This window comes from Scyliorhinus torazame, chromosome 6 (genome assembly GCF_047496885.1).
Source record: "Scyliorhinus torazame isolate Kashiwa2021f chromosome 6, sScyTor2.1, whole genome shotgun sequence".
In the NCBI taxonomy this organism is placed as follows: Eukaryota; Metazoa; Chordata; class Chondrichthyes; order Carcharhiniformes; family Scyliorhinidae; genus Scyliorhinus; species Scyliorhinus torazame.
In genome coordinates, this window is record NC_092712.1 from 48,181,737 (window position 1) to 48,201,767 (window position 20,031).

Here is a 20,031-nt window from a genome sequence, read left to right on the forward strand (position 1 = left end):
TAAGATTCGGTATTCCAAGTTCCCCTTCTGAGTTTGGGATGCCCTCATGCCTAACAGCAGCGGAGGTGGTGGGAAGGGAAGGGAAGAAAGGAAGGAATATTTGAGAGACAAATGTTAGCATGGACAAAGGGAATGACTCCCTTTATTGATTGAATGGTACCATGCAATCTTTACTGGTCACAAGGGAGGACAGGCAACATCAGTTTAATGTTTCAGTTGGAAGATGGCACCTCTGACAGTGCAGCATTTCCTCAGTGTTGCACATGAATGTCAGCATAAATGATAAAGTTCTTAAGTCTCTGTGATGTGAACTTCAACCCATAACCCTCTGATTGAGACAATTTTTCTATGAGCAGTAGTCTTTGCACCAAAACATATTCACCTTGAAGCTGCTCCCCTTTTAATTTAAAGAAAAAAAAGGAACTGTCAATAACGATTAAATGCTGATCCTAATACTACTGGATAGAAAAATCTTCTACCTTATTAAATTTGTTTTTGTAAGCTACAACTGATTCTCTTGGTACTTGATTTGCCACATAACAAAATTGAATCTGATAACAAAGTATGACTGGCAACATAATCCTCTTATTGTGTTCGACCAAGTCTTTGACACATGCAATGTTTCTATGTTGCAGACATCCAGAGAAATTACCTTAATTCCCATCTGGATAGAGATTTATTCTTCATCGATCCTTTTAATCCTGACCCTCTCTGCAAATTATTAAGGAAAGCTCAAGATCTTTACAGAACTCTAATCATGTACACTAACCTTGATGATTCATTATGGCAGGGTTTCGCAAACTTTTCCAGCCGCGGAACCCCTCATGACCTTCCAAGAGCATCGGGGAACCAAAGTGTTCCTATAATGTCAAGAACACATTTTAGACCCCCCTGATTTCCCTGCGAAAGCCCCCCCCCCCCCCAGTGAATCCCCTCCCAAAGTACCCACGTGAATCTCCTCCCAACGCCCCCCCCAAATAAATCCCCTGCCAGAGCCCCCCCCCATGAGTCCCCTCCCAAAGTCCCCCAATTAATCCCCTCCCAAAGCAGCCAGCCCATCCTTACACAGCATTTTGTTTATTTGTCAGGATTTACATTTTTTTTCTTGTTTTCTCAGGATGTGGCAGGTAACAATTGGTAACAAGGTAACACTGTAAAGATAACAATTTATCTTACTGAGTAAGTGTACTTACCTCCGCTGCAGCCACCGCTCCTTTGCCATACAGGCCGCTGCTCCGTTAGCTCAGGGGGAGGCGGTAGAGTAGAGGTATTGTCACTGGACTAGTAATCCAGAGACACAGGATAGTGCTCTGGGAACTGGGTTCGAATCCCACCATGGCAGATGGCAAAACTGGAATTCAATAACAATCTGGAATTAAAAGTCCAATGATGACCATGCAACCATTGCCGATTGTTGTAAAAACCCATCGGTTCACTAATGTCCTTCAGGGTTGGGAAATCTGCTGTCCTTACCCAGTCTGGTGTACAAGTGATGCCAGACCCTCACAGCGATATTGTTGACTCTTAAATGTCCTCCACTGAAATGGCCGTGAAAGTCACTCAGTTCAAGGGCAACTAGTGATGGGCAACAAATGCTGGCACAGCCAGCGACGCCCACATCTGAAAAACAATTTTTTTTTTAAAGCCGCTTTTCTGCCCAGCAATAGGAAAAAAACAAGAAATCTAATTGGCCAATCAGAGCTCTGCCTCGCCAAGCATTGGCTACTGATAGGCTCACTAGTTAGCCTATCAGAAGCCAGTGCTCAGAGAGGGCTGGTTTTGATTGGCCAATTTTAATTTTTGATCTAGTTTTGATTTGCAACATTGTTGTTTCATGTGTATTTTAGTTTACACACTTTTTTTGTGGTTTTCTAAACAAAAAGGCCTTCTCGCCATCTGGCTACCGGAACTTCCACGGACCCCCTGGGGGCCTCGAACAGAACACGGGGGGGGGGGGGGGGCGGGGGGGTTCTGCGGACCCCAGTTTGGGAACCCCTGCATTATGGCGGGACAAATATCATTGTGAACAAGATCCCCAAAAGTGAGGTAATTCCTATAACCTCTTAGCCATCTGCAAAGTAGGATTAGCCAGAGGGTGGGATTCCCGCCGACATCTGTAGCGTTTTGCGTGGCTCGCCAATCCTGTCGCTGGGGAGCCTGCTGTGGGAGGGGTAGGTGGGGGTCGCCTTCAGCGGGAGGTGAAGATCCTGCTGGCTGGAAGGACTGGAAAATTCCATCCTATAGTTCATGAAGGACCATTGACATCTGTGTCCATTGGAGAGAGTTAATAGCTTGTTATATAGCTTGAGGGACGTCACTCCACATAAAGCATGGGGCAAGGTGGGGAGGCAGGCCTCACTGAACTATCACAGTACAGGGCGAACCTGCATTGTTGGCGTCCCTCTGCCCCACACTCTGGGATGCATTTACCTTGTGCCCCAATGTCCCATGTCCCTTTTCCAAGAGTAGCTTTGTGAGATTGATTCACAATGTGGTGACCAAAATAAGACAACAAAAAGAGCAACAACTTATATTCCTGTGGCAAGCATGAATCACATATCCTGCACCTCCAGCAGAATGGAAACAACACAACCAGTCAAACTGTACACTGACATGTTAAACTGAAAAACATCATGGGAATGAGTAACATTGCACTGTTTCTATCTACTGCACAAACCACTTTTCACTAAAAGTAAAATATAAACATTAATCATATGAGATTAATGCCAAATCCAAAACCCATGTATCTGAGAATATGTTATTTTACAATTCGTGCAGAGCAGTGATGTAAAACGTAGTAATTTGCCATGTAGCACTGTTGTCCCAGAAGAAGCCGCCTAATTGTGGGGATGTGAGTTAAGTGTAATGCAGTTTTGATTAAAAGCTTTTGCCCTTTTCCCTGATGAAACCGGAAGGATGCTCCATTCTGTTACAGCAGCTTGAGTGCTACTTCTTCAAAGTCACAGGAGCTAATTTGAATAATGCAGTTTGTACCTTTAGCCTATTGACTGGGAGGGGGGCACATGGGGGCTTGTCAGTAATCAGAAGTTGCTGTAATGCGGTTTTGTTCGAGTCAGTGAGCGATGTTGCACATTAGCTGACTCCCGGGGCTCCTGGTTTCCATCATTCCCTTGATTTTGCTGTAATGCACAATACGTACCAGAGGCTTTGATGAAGTAAATAGGGAGGTACTGCATCCAGTAGCAGAAGGGTCAGTAACCTGTGGGTGATTTGTGTGTCACTTTGAGCTGGCACGACCCCGTGGCGGGGTGACGTTGCCATTATAGTCAACGAGTTGACAGTTGGATGGAAGAATAGGTGGTTTAACCTTCAGGGTCTGGAATGCTGACCATGCGAGGAGATTGGCGGAGGCACCAGTGTCCAGGCGGAATGTGATCTGGGATCGGTTGACCGTCAGGGTGGCACACCACTCGTCGTCAAGATCAATGCTGTGCACTGACAGCGACTGGTGCATTCGACTCGGGGACAGCTTGTTCTTGTTGATGACATCAACGCGGAAGGGCTCCCTGTCCTCAGTGTCATTGGTCTGTGTGACGTCAGGATCGGACTCGGTGAACGTGGGTTGAATTGCCCGAATGTTTCTGCGAGGCTGGTTAAACGGGTACGAGTTGGCAGGGTGAGCTGCTCGACAGCAGGCAGCGTAGTGGCCCAATCTGCCACAGCGTAGGCTTTGTCGTGCTTTGGCAGGACATTGCCGCTTTAAATGGGCGGAGCCACAGTTGCCACACATCGTGACGTCAGTGCGTTTCTGGCGCCACCGCGCATGTGTGGTGCAGTCTTGTGTACGTTCCTCTGCGTCAGCGTCCCCTCTTTAGGCGCGTACAAGCGCGGGAGTCCTCGGAAAGCGCGCAAAATGGCCGGCCTCCTCCAGGCCACAGACCGGGAGGTACTCGATCGTCTGGACTCGCTCCGCCTCGTGGGGCCCGTGCCCGCTCCGTTCCGGCCGCCTGGATGTGTGAGTACCGGCTGGTGGCGTTCTCATGGAGGTCTCGACGGCAGTGGCGAGTGTGAGTTGCTTGACCCGAAGGAGCTGCTGGCGCAGGGTGTCCGACATGACCCCGAAAATTATCTGGTCACGTATCATGGAGTCAGAGGTGGTCCCATAACCACAGGACTTCGCGAGGATGCGGAGGTGTGTTAAATAAGACTGGAAAGGTTTGTCCTTACCCTGCAGGCGCTGCTGGAACAGGTACCTCTCGAAGCTCGTGTTTACTTCAATGCTGAAGTGTTCGTCAAACTTCAGGAGCACCGTCTTGTATTTGGTTTTGTCCTCGTCGTCCGTAAATGTAAGGGAGTTAAAGATGTGGATGGCTTGTTGCCCCGCCATGGAGAGAAGAAGGGCAATCTTCCTGATGTCCGATGCATTCTCCCTGTCTGTGGCCTCGAGGAAGAGTTGGAAGTGCCCAATTGACCCCGAGATTGCCAGCGATTCGGAGCAGCGGCGGCGGGTTGATGTTCTCCATAGTGCAGGACGGCGGATTGATGATGCATTGCAGGTAGGTCTCACAGGCGCTGGCTTGCGTCCACTTCTGGTATCATGTCGTTTTGGGTGTTCTGGTGTACAAACGATCCAACATGGCTGGAGATGGTGTAACTCAATTTTATTTACTAATTAACTATAACAGCACACTGCTAACTTGGGTACGTGCATTACCAGCTAATCTGTGGACCCTGTCCTATCACTATCTGGGTGAGGCACTCAGCACATGGTGAATGTCTGAGTGGCAGGCTCTGAGCTCGGTGCTCTGAGCTGGCTGCTGCTGGAATCCCTGGGAACTGTAGTGTCCCCTGTTTTTATAGTGCGTGTGCTCTCACTGGTGATTGGCTGCGCTGTTGTGTGTGTGCTGGTTGGTCCTACTGCATGTCCAACAGTGTGTGTTTGATTGCACCATGATATGCTGATCTAAATATCATGACAGGTATAATTTTACATTCAGGTGGTTAAATCAGATAATTGCATTGATGTCGTGGAGTCTATTGCAGGGGTGCCTTCTTCGTACTTGTGCATTGGGCATCAAGTTGTTGAATGTTCCGTGGTCTATTCTAGGTGACCACAGTCACAACTTGGATCGTTTTTAATTTTCAATTGTTACATCAGGTATGCACATCTGTCATGGTGTGTGAGGATGTGGTAGAGGATTGCCTGTGAGTTTCATGGAGGATCGATGTCAGGAATCATCTCCTGGTGAGTAAGCTACAGCAGGATTTAGATTGTTTGGAGACTTGGGCGGAGAGATGGCAGATGGAGTTTAATCCGGGCAAATGTGAGGTAATGCATTTTGGAAGGTCTAATGCAGGTAGGGAATATACAATGAATGGTAGAACCCTCAAGAGTATTGGCAGTCAGAGAGATCTAGGTGTACAGGTCCGCAGGTCACTGAATGGGGCAACACAGGTGGAGAAGGTAGTCAAGAAGGCATATGGCATGCTTGCCTTCATTGGCCGGGGCATTGATTATAAAAATTGGCAAGTCATGTTGCAGCTGTATAGAACCTTAGTTAGGCCACACTTGGAGTATAGTGTTCAATTCTGGTCACCACACTACCAGAAGGAAGTGGAGGCTTTACAGAGGGTGCAGAAGAGATTTACCAGAATGTTGCCTGGTATGGAGGCCATTAGCTATGAGGAACGGTTGAATAAACTCGGTTTGTTCTCACTCGAATGACGGAGGTTGAGGGGCGACCTGATCGAGGTCTACAAAATTATGAGGGGCATAGACAGAGTGGATAATCAGAGACTTTTTCCCAGGGTGGAGGGGTCAATTACTAGGGGGCATTGGTTTAAGGTGCGAGTGGCAAGATTTAGAGGAGATGTATGAAGCAAGTTTTTTTATACAGAGGGTAGTGGGGGCTACCGGAGGAGGTGGTGGAAGCAGGGATGATAGTGACGTTTAGGGGCATCTTGACAAAAACATGAATAGGATGGGAATAGAGGGATAGGGACCCCAGAAGTGTAGAAGATTTTAGTTAAGACAGGCAGCATGGTCGGCGCAGGCTTAGGGGGCCAAAGGGCCTGTTCCTGTGCTGTACTTTTCTTTGTTCTTTGAACAAATTACAATATGAGATATTTGATAAAAGTCTATTTTTGAATCATAGAATTTACTGTGCAGAAGGAGGCCATTCGGCCCATTAAGTCTGCATCAGCTCCTGGAAAGAGCACCCTACTTAAGCCCACGCCTCCACCCTATCCCCATAACCCAGTAACCCCAGCTCACCTTTTTGGACACTAAGGGCAATTTATCATGGCCGATCTACCTAACCTGCACATCTTTGGACTGTGGGAGGAAACTGGAGCACCCGGAGGAAACCCACGCAGACATGGTGAGAACGTGCAGACTCCGCACAGACAGTGACCCTAGCCGGGAATCGAACCTGGGACCCTGGAGCTCTGAAGCAACTGTGCTACCGTGCTGCCCATTTTCAGCAGGAATATACATTAAACTCACAGCATTTTACTATTTGGAAGAGCAACAGAGATATCTTTTGCTTCAAATCTTTTCAATTGATGATAAAAGTGAGTTTCAGAGTACAATGTTTTCCTGGCTCAGTAATTGGAAATGCGACTTGCCACACAGCAACTGGTCGGGTCTGTCCCTATGCATGCCTTAATACCCAAACATATTTCTGTAAGTTGAGAAGTGGAAACAAAGTGGAGAAGACCCATCAGCTGTTTATCCTGACTATCCGTGACCCTCCAAGACCAATTCTCCTGTTTGCCTACTGTCCTTCGCGGAACAAGCCATTGTTGATTTTCAGCCATGTTGAAGTTTTCAGTTCAGTCCAAATCAAATACCTTTTTAACTAAATATGCCTTTGAGTTGGCCGTCCCGATACCTGCATTATGGCAGTGACGATACTTCAAAACCACTTCACTGGCCCCAAAGGACTTTCAGGCATTCTGAGGTATTGAAAGGTTCTGTACAAATGCAAGAGAGGAGACTGGGAGAACCATGACGGATCATTTGGGCTGTCACCCCTGGATTCACAGGTTGACTGGAAGTACCTCTGACACCCTATTCAACCACCTTTAAATCAACACGTTTTGCAACAGAAAGTATCGAAAGCACAGAACAGTTTCTCGCCTCCTTTCAATTCCAAGGAGAATAGTATTGGCCACGTTGCCTGTTGAGCCTATTGAAAGACTCTGTTCAAAGCTGCAGTAAACCCAAATTGTGCTCTATCGACATCGTGTTGTGCTTCAAAGCCAAATCTGCTCATTTCCAGGTGGCACTTAATGGCATAGAAATTCCCCCCTCTCTATCCTTATTGGAAATCTACCTGGTGCACAAACACAAGGCTCCAAGGAGCCCCAGATATTAGGCACCGGATTTCAGGAGATTAAGAAGGAGAGTATAGAATCATAGAATCCCTACAGTGCAGAAGCAGACCATTCAGCCCATCGAGTCTGCAAGAGCACCCCAACTAGGCCCACTTCCCCGCCCCATTCCCGTAACACATCCAGCCTTTGGACGCTAAGGGGCAATTTAGCATGGCCGATCCATCTAGCCTGCACATCTTTGGATTGTGGGAGGAAACCGGAGCACCCGGAGGAAACCCACACAGACATGGGGGGAATGTGCAAACTGACAGTCACCCGAGGCTGGAATTGAACCCGCGTCCCTGGCGCTGTAAGGCAGCAGTGCTAACCACTGTGCCACCATGCCGCCGCAGTGGAAGAACAGCACACAGGTAAGTGATGGTCTCAGAGGCAGAGCTGTGGATCTCATGTCAGAGGTGCGGAGGGATGGAGATTAAGGGTTGAGGCTGTAAAAATTATTGAAAAAGTTACACCTTGTTAAGTGAGGTGTAATTGGGTTTTTAACAACATACTAAGCTCACAATTACTGCTAAACAATGTTCACTGGTCCTAAACAAATCACTCCCTGGAGCGTCAAATTTCTCCATTATGATAGATAAATTCAGGCATTTTAAAATAATATATTGTTATGGGCCAGGGTTTAGAGAACCCCAAAGTGTATCATGGAGTTCACCTGATCCACAACTTTTAATAGATTGTGGTATGGGGAGCACACGGCCCACTCTACAGGTGTGGAACAGCAGAAATGGAAAAGTATTTTTTAAAGCAAAAGAATGTTTATTCTATGATCTCAAGTTAACCTTTTTGAAAACATACAGTGAACATCTTAGCAACCATCAATTCAAATACAACCCCAAAAGACTACAACACTAAGTAAACCTTTAAGCTTTCCTTTTAACATCCATACGACTTAAAAACAAAACCTTTATCAGAAGCACATCACGGGCAGCACGGTAGCACAAGTGGATAGCACTGTGGCTTCACAGTGCCAGGGTCCCAGGTTCGATTCCCCTGGGTCACTGTCTGTCACGTTCTCCCCGTGTCTGCGTGGGTTTCCTCCGGGTGCTCCGGTTTCCTCCCACAGTCCAAAGATGTGCAGGTTAGGTGGATTGGCCATGATAAATTGCTCTGAGTGACCAAAAAGGTCAGGAGGGGTTGTTGGGTTACGGGGATAGGGTGGAAGAGAGGGCGAAAGTGGGTCGATGCAGACTCGATGGGCCGAATGGCCTCCTTCTGCACTGTATGTTGTATGTTCTAAAGTCACTACTGAGAACATTTATAATTCTGAATTCACCAAATGATCCAGAGACAGTCTTTTCATGGCAGAGAGATCAACAGTACACCTGCTCTGTCTGGCTTCAGCTCCAACACTGAAAATAAAAATAAAACACACTCTGCAGCAAACAGCCTAAAATGAAAGTAAAAAGCTTACAGACAGCCCAGCTCCACCCACACTCTGACATCGCTGATAAACACCCATTTCTTAAAGGTACATTTCTTAAGCACCCATTTCTTAAAGGTACGCTCACATGACAATATATATTTAAACATTTGTTAATGGCATTTTGAGGGGTGGTTATGTCGGATAGCTAGACAGCTAGCATGTGAGCCAGAATGATGCCAACAGAGCTGGGTTTTGACCCCCATTGTGGCTGAGGTAGACTCAGGGACCATCTCCTTACCCTTCCTGTAGTAGTCGTGTCATAAGCTACATTTCGGCAACCTGTGAGTAATAAAGCGTGCTACCTGAGGAAGAGGAACAGTATTTCAGCATTTATCGTAATTCCATGCATTTGGTCCACTCACTTATTTCATTCTTTGTGAAATCTTAAATAAATTGAAAAATTCAGTGCGTTTTGCTTCCTGGTTTGCTGCCTGTGAGAATACTTTGACGCGATAGGCTGCTCAGCCTGTTGATGAGATTTTTCTTTCTGGATGCCTGGGAGAACCCATTGAGTTGGCAGCAGATTCAAACTGATGCAAGGATAGAAGAAATCCATGCCTCAGAGATCTGTGGGCAACTTTCCCTGAGGTCAGAGCCGAGTCTGTGGCCTTGCCACCTGCTGTAAAATCTGGGCCTATGTGCCCGGACCCTGGGAATTTGAAGGTCAGGAGTCAGGGATATCCGACCTGCAGTGGGGTGGGGATTGGTGACGATCAAGACAGAGGTTCAATGTACGGTTATCCTTGTCTGTAGCAGGAGGTCGGGTCAGTTGGCTTCCCTGGGTGCAGCTCTTGACAAATGCTTTTCATTTTTGCCAATTGACATGTGTTTCATTATCTGCCACCTATGTGATAATGCAGAACCTTAACCCCAAACGCAGAACACGATTAAAGTAACTGTCACAGCAAGAGTGCAGAGTTTCCACTTCCGTCTCTGTGACAGACGAGCACGAGAAGCTTGGTAATGGGCCAAAATGCCATTATAATCAGCAAACGATCAGCAGACGCATTGAAACAAGAGGGCACGAGTATTAATTTCTGACTAAACAGCACAAAGCAAACGTTTTCTGAATGAGAAACATGTTGAGCACCAGTCACTGAACATTTCAGAATCAACCGGTTTTAAACTGTAAACATTTCAGGCAAGAAACTGCTGTTGTATTAAATTTGCCACCTTGGTGTGCAATGACTCAAATGCAGATCGGGTCAGTGCTGCTGCATTCTCAGATCTGACTGGTGAAGAAGCACGATTCGATCCAGCAGATGTGGAAACGGTGCACTTGGTTCTGGATGTGAGGAAGCTTGCAGTGTCCTGCCAGTCTCAGTGAAGTGCTGGGTTGCTCCTCTCTCAACTGGACTCAACCCTTTATTTAAAAAGTCACAGCGTCAGAATAATACAGCACTGAAGGAGGCCATTTCACTCATTGTGCCTTGGTCAGTGTGGTATTATCATATCTGTAAGAACTACAGGGGTTAATAAAATCCCTAGAGTAGCCACTGGAGGGCGCTACAGATACAAGGCATATATAAGGTATTGATGCTAAGCCTTGTGGGGAGAGAGTAGTCCAGGAGTTAGCGAGAGACAGACATAAATATTGATAGTGTGAGTAAGAGCAGATCATAGTTTATAACAGTATTAAGTTTAGTTGTAGATGAGTGTAGTTTATATGTTAGCAATCAACTGTGAAGTATTTAGAAGTACATGTCGAATCCAAATTAGTAGTGTTAATAAATTTATAGCTTTGGTTAAGTTCAAGCTATTTTGTAGTCTTTGTGAACACTACGCCAACCATCCTGAAATAAGCAACACAAAGAACACCACAGCCAGCTCTTTGAAAGAGGTATGAAATTAGTCTCACTACCAGTGATCCATCTGTCCATTTAAATGCACAGTCCATTTCAATATGTTTTTTAGTCTAAAACCTCTACTTTTGATATCAATCACACACAACAACATGGATACCGACTTCCGGTGGCGGCCATGGTGTGAGGGTCGCACACAGAGGGCAGCTCCTGCTCGAAAGTATAGAAAAGAGCTTGTTTTACCCGAAAACGGGAGAAAATCCAATGGAAAGGTGGAGCTGAAGGTCGGAGGAGAAGCCCCCCCCCCCCCCCCCCCCCCGGTGTGGCATGTCTGCTGGTTCCAAACACAGAAGAAGAAGGTGAAAGACATGGCCAAAAGGTTGGAAGTGGCCTGTGGCGCAGCAGCTATTGGAAAGATGGCAGGTGGGGAAGGGTCAGTGCAAGTTGGAAGGCCCCAGATGGAACAGTTGATGGCTTTCATTAGGGAAGAGTTAAATCAACAAAGGAAAGAGATGTAGGAGGACAGATCAAAAGCCATCAAAGGGGCTGTGACACCCCTGAAGGGCTTGATGCAAAGGGTCGAAAAGTGTGGAGACACAGGGGTCACAGATCCGAGAGATGGAAAGGGTGATGTTGGACCACAGCGATCGGGTGGTGGCATTGTAAGCGGAGGTTTGCAAGATGTTGAGAGCAAAGATGGAAGAACAAGAGAATAAGTCGAGAAGGCAGAACCTGCGCACCGTCGGCCTGCCTGATGGAGTGGAAGGGACGAGTGCCACGAGGTACGTCTCGAGGATGTTGGCAGGGCTGGTGGTGGTGGTGGTGGGGGGCTGTACTAGACAAGGCCCCAGAGTTGGACAGAGCGCACATGTCTCTGAGGCAGAAGCCAAGAGCGGGGAACCACCACGGGTCGGGAAGGGAGGGAAATGCAACGGGGCAGGGTTGGAGGAGAAACGTGTTCAGGGGCAGATAAAAGGGCCATCTTGGATGGGCCCGGTACAGGCCGAAATTAGAGGGGCAGAGCGGATAGAGGAGGATAGCAGACGGTAGAGGGGAATGGAGGCGCAAGTCTCCGGTAAGGCTCAGTGATATGCATATCACAACAGAAACTCCAGTCCAAACCCAAACCTTCCCAGGACCTAAAACAGATATCACCTCTCCACCCGGTCAAATGCCTTCTCTGCATCCATGGGCACCACTAATAACAATAATGATAATAATAATAATCTTTATTGTCAATATCTGGATTCAATATCTGGATTTTGTTTATTGTCACATGTACCGAGGTACAGTGAAAAGTATTATTCTGCGAGCAGCTCAACAAATCATTAAGTCCATGAAAAGAAAAGAAAATACATAATAGGACAACACAAGCTACACCATGTAACTACATAGAAACTGGCATCGAGTGGAGCATACAGGGGTGTAGTGTTAATGCAGTTGTCACAAGTAGGCTTACATGAACACTGCAATGAAGTTACTGTGAAAAGCCCCTAGTCGCCACATTCCGGCACCTGTTCAGGTACACAGAGGGAGAATGAAGAATACCCAATTCACCTAACGGCACGTCTTTTGGGACTTGTGGGAGGAAACCGGAGCACCCGGAGGAAACCCACACAGACACGGGGAGAACGTGCAGACTCCACACAGACAGTGACCCAAGCCGGGAATCAAATCTGGCGCTGTGAAGCAACAGTGCTAACCACTGTGCTACCGTGCTGCCCTGGTACCCCTTGTACCCGTCCTGCCATCGGGGTAATATGCATAGTGGTATGCAGAAGCAATTGTACATGTAAATATGTTTGACCTTTTGATTTGATTTATTATTGTCACATGTATTAGTATACAGTGAAAAGTATTGTTTCTTGCATGCTGTACAAACAATGTATACCGTACATAGGGAAGGAAGGAGAGACTGCAGAATATAATGTTACAGTTATAGCAAGGTGTACAACGAGAGTAAAAGATAGAATTAGAGGGTATGCTGGGCACAGCTCGCTCCGCTCGCTCGCTCCGCTCCGGTCCAGTCGCCTCGCTCCGGAGCCATCTTTCTTTGACCACGAGGAGGCACACAAGATATACCATGTGGCAATGCAACCTAGGGGTGTCTGCAGGAGAAGTCGTTGTGGTTAGCTGTGTTTATGATTGTTCCAGTTTGTTAGTATTAGTTTCAATCCACAGCTTGATATGCAATAATGAATTTGACCGTCCCGAACTAGATAATAATAATAATAATCGCTTATTGTCACAAGTAGGCTTCAATGAACTTTGATCCCTTGTCGCCACATTCCTGCGCCTGTTTGGGGAGGCTGGTACAGGAATTGAACCCGCGCTGCTGTCATTGTTCTGCATTACAAGCCAGCTGTTTAGCCCACTGTGCTAAACTAGCCTCTGACTCAATCATTGTCCATGCACTAGAACATAACATGGTACCAGTACTGCTGATCTACAAACTGATGATCTGAACTGTGAACATTTGAAAGACACAGGGTGGGTTTCACCGTTTCCCAAAGTCGAATCCCTTCTGACGGCGAAATCGGGGTCAGCACCTGTTTGACGCAGGTTTTGTATCCTTCACCCCCTCCGAAATGGCATCATCGCATTAGCGTGTCACCTGAAGGCCCTCCCCGATGAGCTGAGTTCCCGACCGTGCGGTTGACATGTGCCACAGTTGGGAGGGAGCCATGCTGCTGGGCGGGGGCACTTCCGCGAGGGCTAGGGGGCTGGTGGGGGGGGTGGGCAGGATGTGGCTGGGGGCACTCTCTGGCAGATCGGGTCCGCGCACGGCTGGTGGCATGTCTTACGGAGCGACCGCTGCAGGTCGTCGGCGCGCACCGTGCGCATGCGCGGCCACAGACCATTCTCCGGCCATTTATGTCGTGGGAGCTGGGAGTTTTACTGCTGCTGCTAGCCCTTCACCTGTTGCAGGAACGGTGTGGGGTCGGCTCCCATTTTTTGGATGTAAAACGCCGCAGTTCCTCCGCACTTAGTCTCAAAAACGGTGAGTCCAGCTCACAGTCTTCAAATTCGGAAACGGTGCTAAAAAAACAAACAAATGTGGAACATCGAAAGAAATCTCTCAGAATACTAAACTGATAAAAGAAGAAGATGGAAAGTTCAAAAATGCCTCCGTATCTTCGAGTAACTGGTAATGTAGATAGCAATTGGCGCGCATTTAAGCAACAGTTCACGTTGTATGTGGCAGCCTTAGGATTACAAATGCAGCCAGATGAACAAAAAATAGCATTATTGTAACAGGTTCCTAGCCGATGGAGATTTACAACAGATTTGGTTTTGAACGGGAGAAAGATGTCAAAAGCTTCGAGGTCATTATTAAGAAATTTGATGATCATTGTACTCCGAAAAAGAATGAAACTTTTGAGCGGTACATATTTACAACGCACACGCAGAAGACGGGTGAGTCCTTTGATAGCTTTCTTACCGACCTCCAGTTGAAAGCACATACTTGTAACTTTGCAACTTTAAAATCCTCGATGAACCGAGATCAGATTAACTTCAGAATTAATAATGATAAAGGGCGTCATTCTCCGCCGGCGGGAGTCTCCGTTTTGCCGGCGCCCGGGGCTTTCCGACGGTGCGGGGCTGCCCCACAATGGGAAACCCCATTGACCGGCCGGTGTAACGGAGCATCCCGCCGGCGGGTCGGGGCAGAAATGTGGCGGGGCGGGATGGAGAATTTCGCCAAGGTGCGTAGAAGATGCAATTAAGATTTACCATGCAAGTGAATTCGCTGCGCAGCATATAAATACATTGAATGTAGGGAGTTTTGGCGTGAAAATTGGGAGCAATGCTGACACCATTGATGTTGTGTGTCACTTGAAACTAAACCGTGGTCTCAGCAGTGGCAGCCATTTTAAACGGTTGCCAGAAGCCACCATGTGTAAAAGATGTGGAAAACAGGCACCTACTGAGGCAATGTCCAGCAAATGGAAAAGTTTGCACCAAGTGCAAAGGCAAAAAACATTTTGCCAAACAATGTTTTACAAACAAGAAAGTTAATCCAGAAAAGTCTATTGATGATATTAACTTACAGGGCACATTTTACATCGATGCAGTCTCGAATGAAGACAGGGCCAGCGAAGACAAACAGAGTAAAATGTCGCCTCTACAAAGAAAAAGTTATAAAAATGATATTTCGATGGAAAACAAAAGATAACTGGACAGTTTCATTGTTAATAAATTAATCATTCATCAATGTTAAATTAGACACAGGAGCGAGAGTGAATCTCATCAGCATCAATGATGTTGAAGTTATTAAAATAAAACCCAGGGGGCAGCATGATGGCACAGTGGGTTAGCCCTGTTGCCTCATGGCGCCGAGGTCCCAGGTTCAATCCTGGCTCTGTGTCACTCTCCGTGTGGAGTTTGCACATTCTCCCCGTGTTTGGGTGGGTTTTGCCCCCACAACCCAAAGAACATAGAACATTACAGCACAGTACAGGCCCTTCGGCCCTCGATGTTGCGCCGACCTATGAAACCACTCTAAAGCTCATCTGCACTCTTCCCTTATCGTACATATGTCTATCCAATGACCATTTGAATACTCTTAGTGTTGGCGAGTCCACTACTGTTGTAGGCAGGGAATTCCACACCCTTACTACTCTCTGAGTAAAGAACTTACCTCTGACATCTGTCCTATATCTATCTCCCCTCAATTTGAAGCTATGTCCCTTCGTGCTAGACATCACCATCCGAGGAAAAAGGTTCTCACTGTCCACCCTATCCAATCCTCTGATCATCTTGTATGCCTCAATTAAGTCACCTCTTAACCTTCTTCTCCCTAACGAAAACAGCCTCAAGTCCCTCAGCCTTTCCTCATAAGATCTTCCCTCCATACCAGGCAACATTCTGGTAAATCTCCTCTGCACCCTTTCCAATGCTTCCACATCCTTCCTATAATGCGGCGACCAGAATTGCACGCAATACTCCAAATGCAGCCGCACCAGAGTTTTGTACAGCTGCAACATGACCTCATGGCTCCGAAACTCAATCCCTCTACCAATAAAAGCTAACACACCGTACGCCTTCTTAACAACCCTCTCAACCTGAGTGGCAACTGTCAGGGATCTATGTACATGGACACCGAGATCTCTCTGCTCATCCACACTGCCAAGAATCTTACCATTAGCCCAGTACTCTGTCTTCCTGTTATTCCTTCCAAAATGAATCACCTCACACTTTTCTGCATTAAACTCCATTTGCCACCTCTCAGCCCAGCACTGCAGCTTATCTATGTCCCTCTGTAACTTGTAACATCCTTCCGCACTGTCCACAACTCCACCAACTTTAGTGTCATCTGCAAATTTACTCACCCATCCTTCTACGCCCTCCTCCAGATAAATTATAAAAATGACAAACAGCAGTGGCCCCAAAACAGAACCTTCCGGTACACCACTAGTAACTGGACTCCAGTCTGAACACTCCCATCAACCACCACCCTTTGTCTTCTTCCACATAGCCAATTTCTGATCCAAACTGCTAAATCTCCCTGAATCCCATGCATCCGTATTTTCTGCAGTAGCCTACCGTGGGGAACCTTATCAAATGCTTTACTGAAATCCATATACACCACATCAACTGCTTTACCCTCATCCACCTGTTTGGTCACCTTCTCAAAGAACGCAATAAGGTTTGTGAGGCACGACCTACCCTTCACGAAACCGTGTTAGAACATAGAACATAGAACATTACAGCGCAGTACAGGCCCTTCGGCCCTCGATGTTGCGCCGACCTGTGAAACCACTCTAAAGCCCATCTACACTATTCCCTTAACGTCCATATGTCTATCCAATGACCATTTGAATGCCCTTAGTGTTGGCGGGTCCACTACTGTTGCAGGCAGGGCATTCGTGTTGACTATGATTAATCAAATTATTCCTTTCCAGATGATTATACACCCTATCTCTTATAAACCTTTCCAAGATTTTGCCCACAACAGAAGTAAGGCTCACTGGTCTATATTACTGGGCTTGTCTCTACTCCCCTTCTTGAACAAGGGGACAACATTTGCTATCCTCCAGTCTTCTGGCACTATTCCTGTTGACAAAGATGACTGAAAGATCAAAGCCAAAGGCTCAGCAATCTCCTCCCTAGCTTCCCAGAGAATTCTAGGATAAATCCCATCCAGCCCAGGGGACATATCTATTTTCACCCTTTCCAGAATTGTTAACACCTCCTCCTTATGAACCTCAAGCCCTTCTAGTCTAGTAGCCTGAATCTCAGTATTCTCCTCGACAACATTGTCTTTTTCCTGTGTGAATACTGACAAAAAATATTCATTTAGCACCTCTCCTATCTCCTCGGACTCCAAGCACAACTTCCCACGACTGTCCTTCACTGGCCCTACTCTTACCCTAGTCATTCTTTTATTCCTGACATATCTATAGAAAGCTTTAGGGTTATCCTTGATCCTACCTGCCAAAGACTTCTCATGTCCCCTCCTGGCTCTTCTTAGCTCTCTCTTTAGGTCCTTCCTAGCTAACTTGTAACTCTCGAGCGCCCTTACTGAACCTTCATGTCTCATCTTTACATAAGCCTCCTTCTTCCTCTTGACAAGTGTTTTGACTGCCTTAGTAAACCACGGTTCCCTTGCTCGACCACTTCCTCCCTGCCTGACAGGTATATACTTAGCAAGGACACGAAGTAGCTGTTCCATGAACAAACTCCACATTTCCATTGTGCCCATCCACTGCAGTTTTCCTCTCCATCTGATGCATCCTAAGTCTTGCCTCATTGCATCATAATTGCCTTTCCCCCAGACATAACTCTTGCCCTGAGGTATATACCTATCCCTCTCCATCACTAAAGTAAATGTAATCGAATTGTGGTCACTATCACCAAAGTGCTCACCTACCTCCAAATCTAACATCTGTCCCGGTTCATTACCCAGGACCAAATCCAATACGGCCTCGCCTCTCGTTGGCCTATCTACATACTGTGTCAGGAAACCCTCCTGCACACATTGGACAAGAACGGACCCATCTAAAGTACTCGAACTATAGTGTTTCCAGTCAATATTTGGAAAGTTAAAGTCCCCCATAACAACTACCCTGTTGCTTTTGCTCCTATCCGGAATCATCTTTGCAGTCCTTTCCTCTATATCTCTGGAACTTTTCGGAGGCCTATAGAAAACCCCTTACAGGGATACCTCTCCTTTCCTGTTTCTAACCTCAGCCCATACTACCTCAATCGACGAGTCCTCATCAAATGTCCTTTCTGCCACCGTAATACTGTCCTTGACAATGCCACCCCTCCCCCTCTTTTACCACCTTCCCTGAGCTTACTGAAATATCTAAACCCCGGCACCTGCAACAACCATTCCTGTCCCTGCTCTATCCATGTCTCCGAAATGGCCACAACATCAAAGTCCCAGGTAGCAACCCATGCCGCAAGTTCACCCACCTTATTCCGGATGCTCCTGGCATTGAAGAAGACACACTTTAAACCACCTTCCTGCCTGCTGGTACACTCCTGCAACTTTAAAACATTACTCATGACCTCGCTACTCTCAACCTCCTGTATACTGGAGCTACAATTCAGGTTCCCAAGCCCCAGCTGAACTAGTTTAAACCCTCCCGAAGAGCATTAGCAAATTTCCCCCCCAGGATATTGGTACCCCTCTGGTCCAGGTGTCGACCATCCCATTTGTAGAGGTCCCACCGATCCCAGAATGAGCCCCAATTATCCAGAAATCTGAAACCCTCCCTCCTGCACCATCCCTGTAGCCACGCGTTCAACTCCTTTCTTTCCCTATTCCTCGTCTCGCTATCACGTGGCACGGGTAACAACCCAGATATAATAACTCTGTCTTTCCTAGATCTAAGTTTCCACCCTAGCTCCCTGAATTCCTGCCTTACATCCCTATCCCTTTTCCTACCTATGTCGTTGGTACCTATGTGGACCACGACTTGGGGTTGTTCCCCTTAAGGATCGCGAAAACACGATCCGAGACATCGCGCACCCTGGCACCTGGGAGGCAACACACCAACCGCGAGTCTCTCTCATTCCCACAGAATCTCCTATCTATCCCCCTAGCTATGGAGTCTCCAATGACTAATGCTCTACTCCTCTCCCCCCTTCCCTTCTGAGCAACAGGGACAGACTCTGTGCCAGAGACCTGTACCCAATGGCTTACCCCTGGTAAGTTGTCCCCCCCAACAGTATCCAAAGCGGTATACTTGTTACTAAGGGGAACAACCACAGGGGATCCCTGCACTGACTCCTTCCTTCCAGCTCCTCTCACCCTCACCCATCTATCTTTATTCTTCGGAGTAACTACATCCCTGAAGCTTCTATCTATGACCACCTCTGCCTCCCGAATGATCCGAAGTACATCCAGCTCCAGCTCCAGTTCCCTAATGCGGTTTCTGAGGAGCTGGAGATGGGTGCACTTCCCACAGATGAAATCAGCAGGGACACTGTCGGCGTCCCTCACCTCAAACATTCTGCAGGAGGAGCATTGCACTACCTTCCCTGCCATCCCCTCTAGATAAAAAAAAAGAAAAAGAAAAAGAAAGAGCTTACCTGTTATTCACTCCTCTTCTCAGCAAGCACTCACTCAGCAACCTCTGCGCCCTGCACGATAACACCTGAGGGAAAATAAAAGAAAAACTACTTACCAGTCACCAGCCAATGCCTTGCCTGCAGGCTGTGGCATCACGGTTCAACTTCTTTCTACTTCTACCTGACCCCGAGCCTTCCTCTTGATCTTTACAGTGGTTGGGTTTTTTTGGTTAGAGGAGGGGGTAGGGAGGGAAACACTGAAGAAGTGTTTTGGGTTTAAGTGTCACTTGACAACAGCTCCTCCACAAATCACCTTCAAGTTAGGGTGACCACAATGGAGGTATACAAATTTCCCTTGCAACAGCCAATCAGCAGCTCCGCTCAACTGCCCTCTGCTGGATGCTTGTCTTCACTTGAACAGCTAGGGTCTCTAGCTCAGGTACACCTTCAAGTTAGGGTGACAACAACGGAGATATGCAAATTTCCCTTGCAACAGCCAATCAGCAGCTCCACTCTACTGCCCTCTGCTGGATGCTTGTCTTCACTCGAACAGCTAGGGTCTCTAGCTCAGGTACACCTTCAAGTTAGGGTGACCACAACGGAGGTATGAATATTTCCCTTGCAACAGCCAATCAGCAGCTCCGCTCTACTGCCCTCTGCTGGAAAGATGTGCAGGCGAGGTGAATTGGCCACGCTAAATTGTCCCTTAATTGGTAAAAATGAATTGGGCATTCTAAATTTATTTTTAAAAACCTAGAATAGTAAACAAGCCAGTCTTCTTGAAGGACTATGATGGTCAGAAAATTGACACATTAGGCAAGTGTGAACTCGAATTCCAAGTAAAAGTTCACAAAGTCAAATTCTCCATATGAAAATGAAAATGAAAATGAAATGAAATGAAATGAAAATGAAAATCGCTTATTG

At 46.9% G+C, this 20,031-nt stretch overlaps 1 long non-coding RNA gene across 1 annotated transcript in view; it reads right to left on the minus strand.

Moving 5' to 3' along the window:
- Positions 1-11,839: 11,839 nt before the first annotated feature.
- LOC140425700 (uncharacterized) overlaps positions 11,840-20,031 on the minus strand; it is a 41,980-nt gene continuing 33,788 nt past the window's right edge. Inside the window, exons 3-6 of the long non-coding RNA XR_011947929.1 lie at positions 19,129-19,193; positions 14,637-14,710; positions 13,504-13,623; positions 11,840-12,692 (exon numbers count right to left, since the gene is read on the minus strand). This is a non-coding gene — a long non-coding RNA (uncharacterized lncRNA). The remainder of the gene's footprint in view (positions 12,693-13,503; positions 13,624-14,636; positions 14,711-19,128; positions 19,194-20,031) is intronic.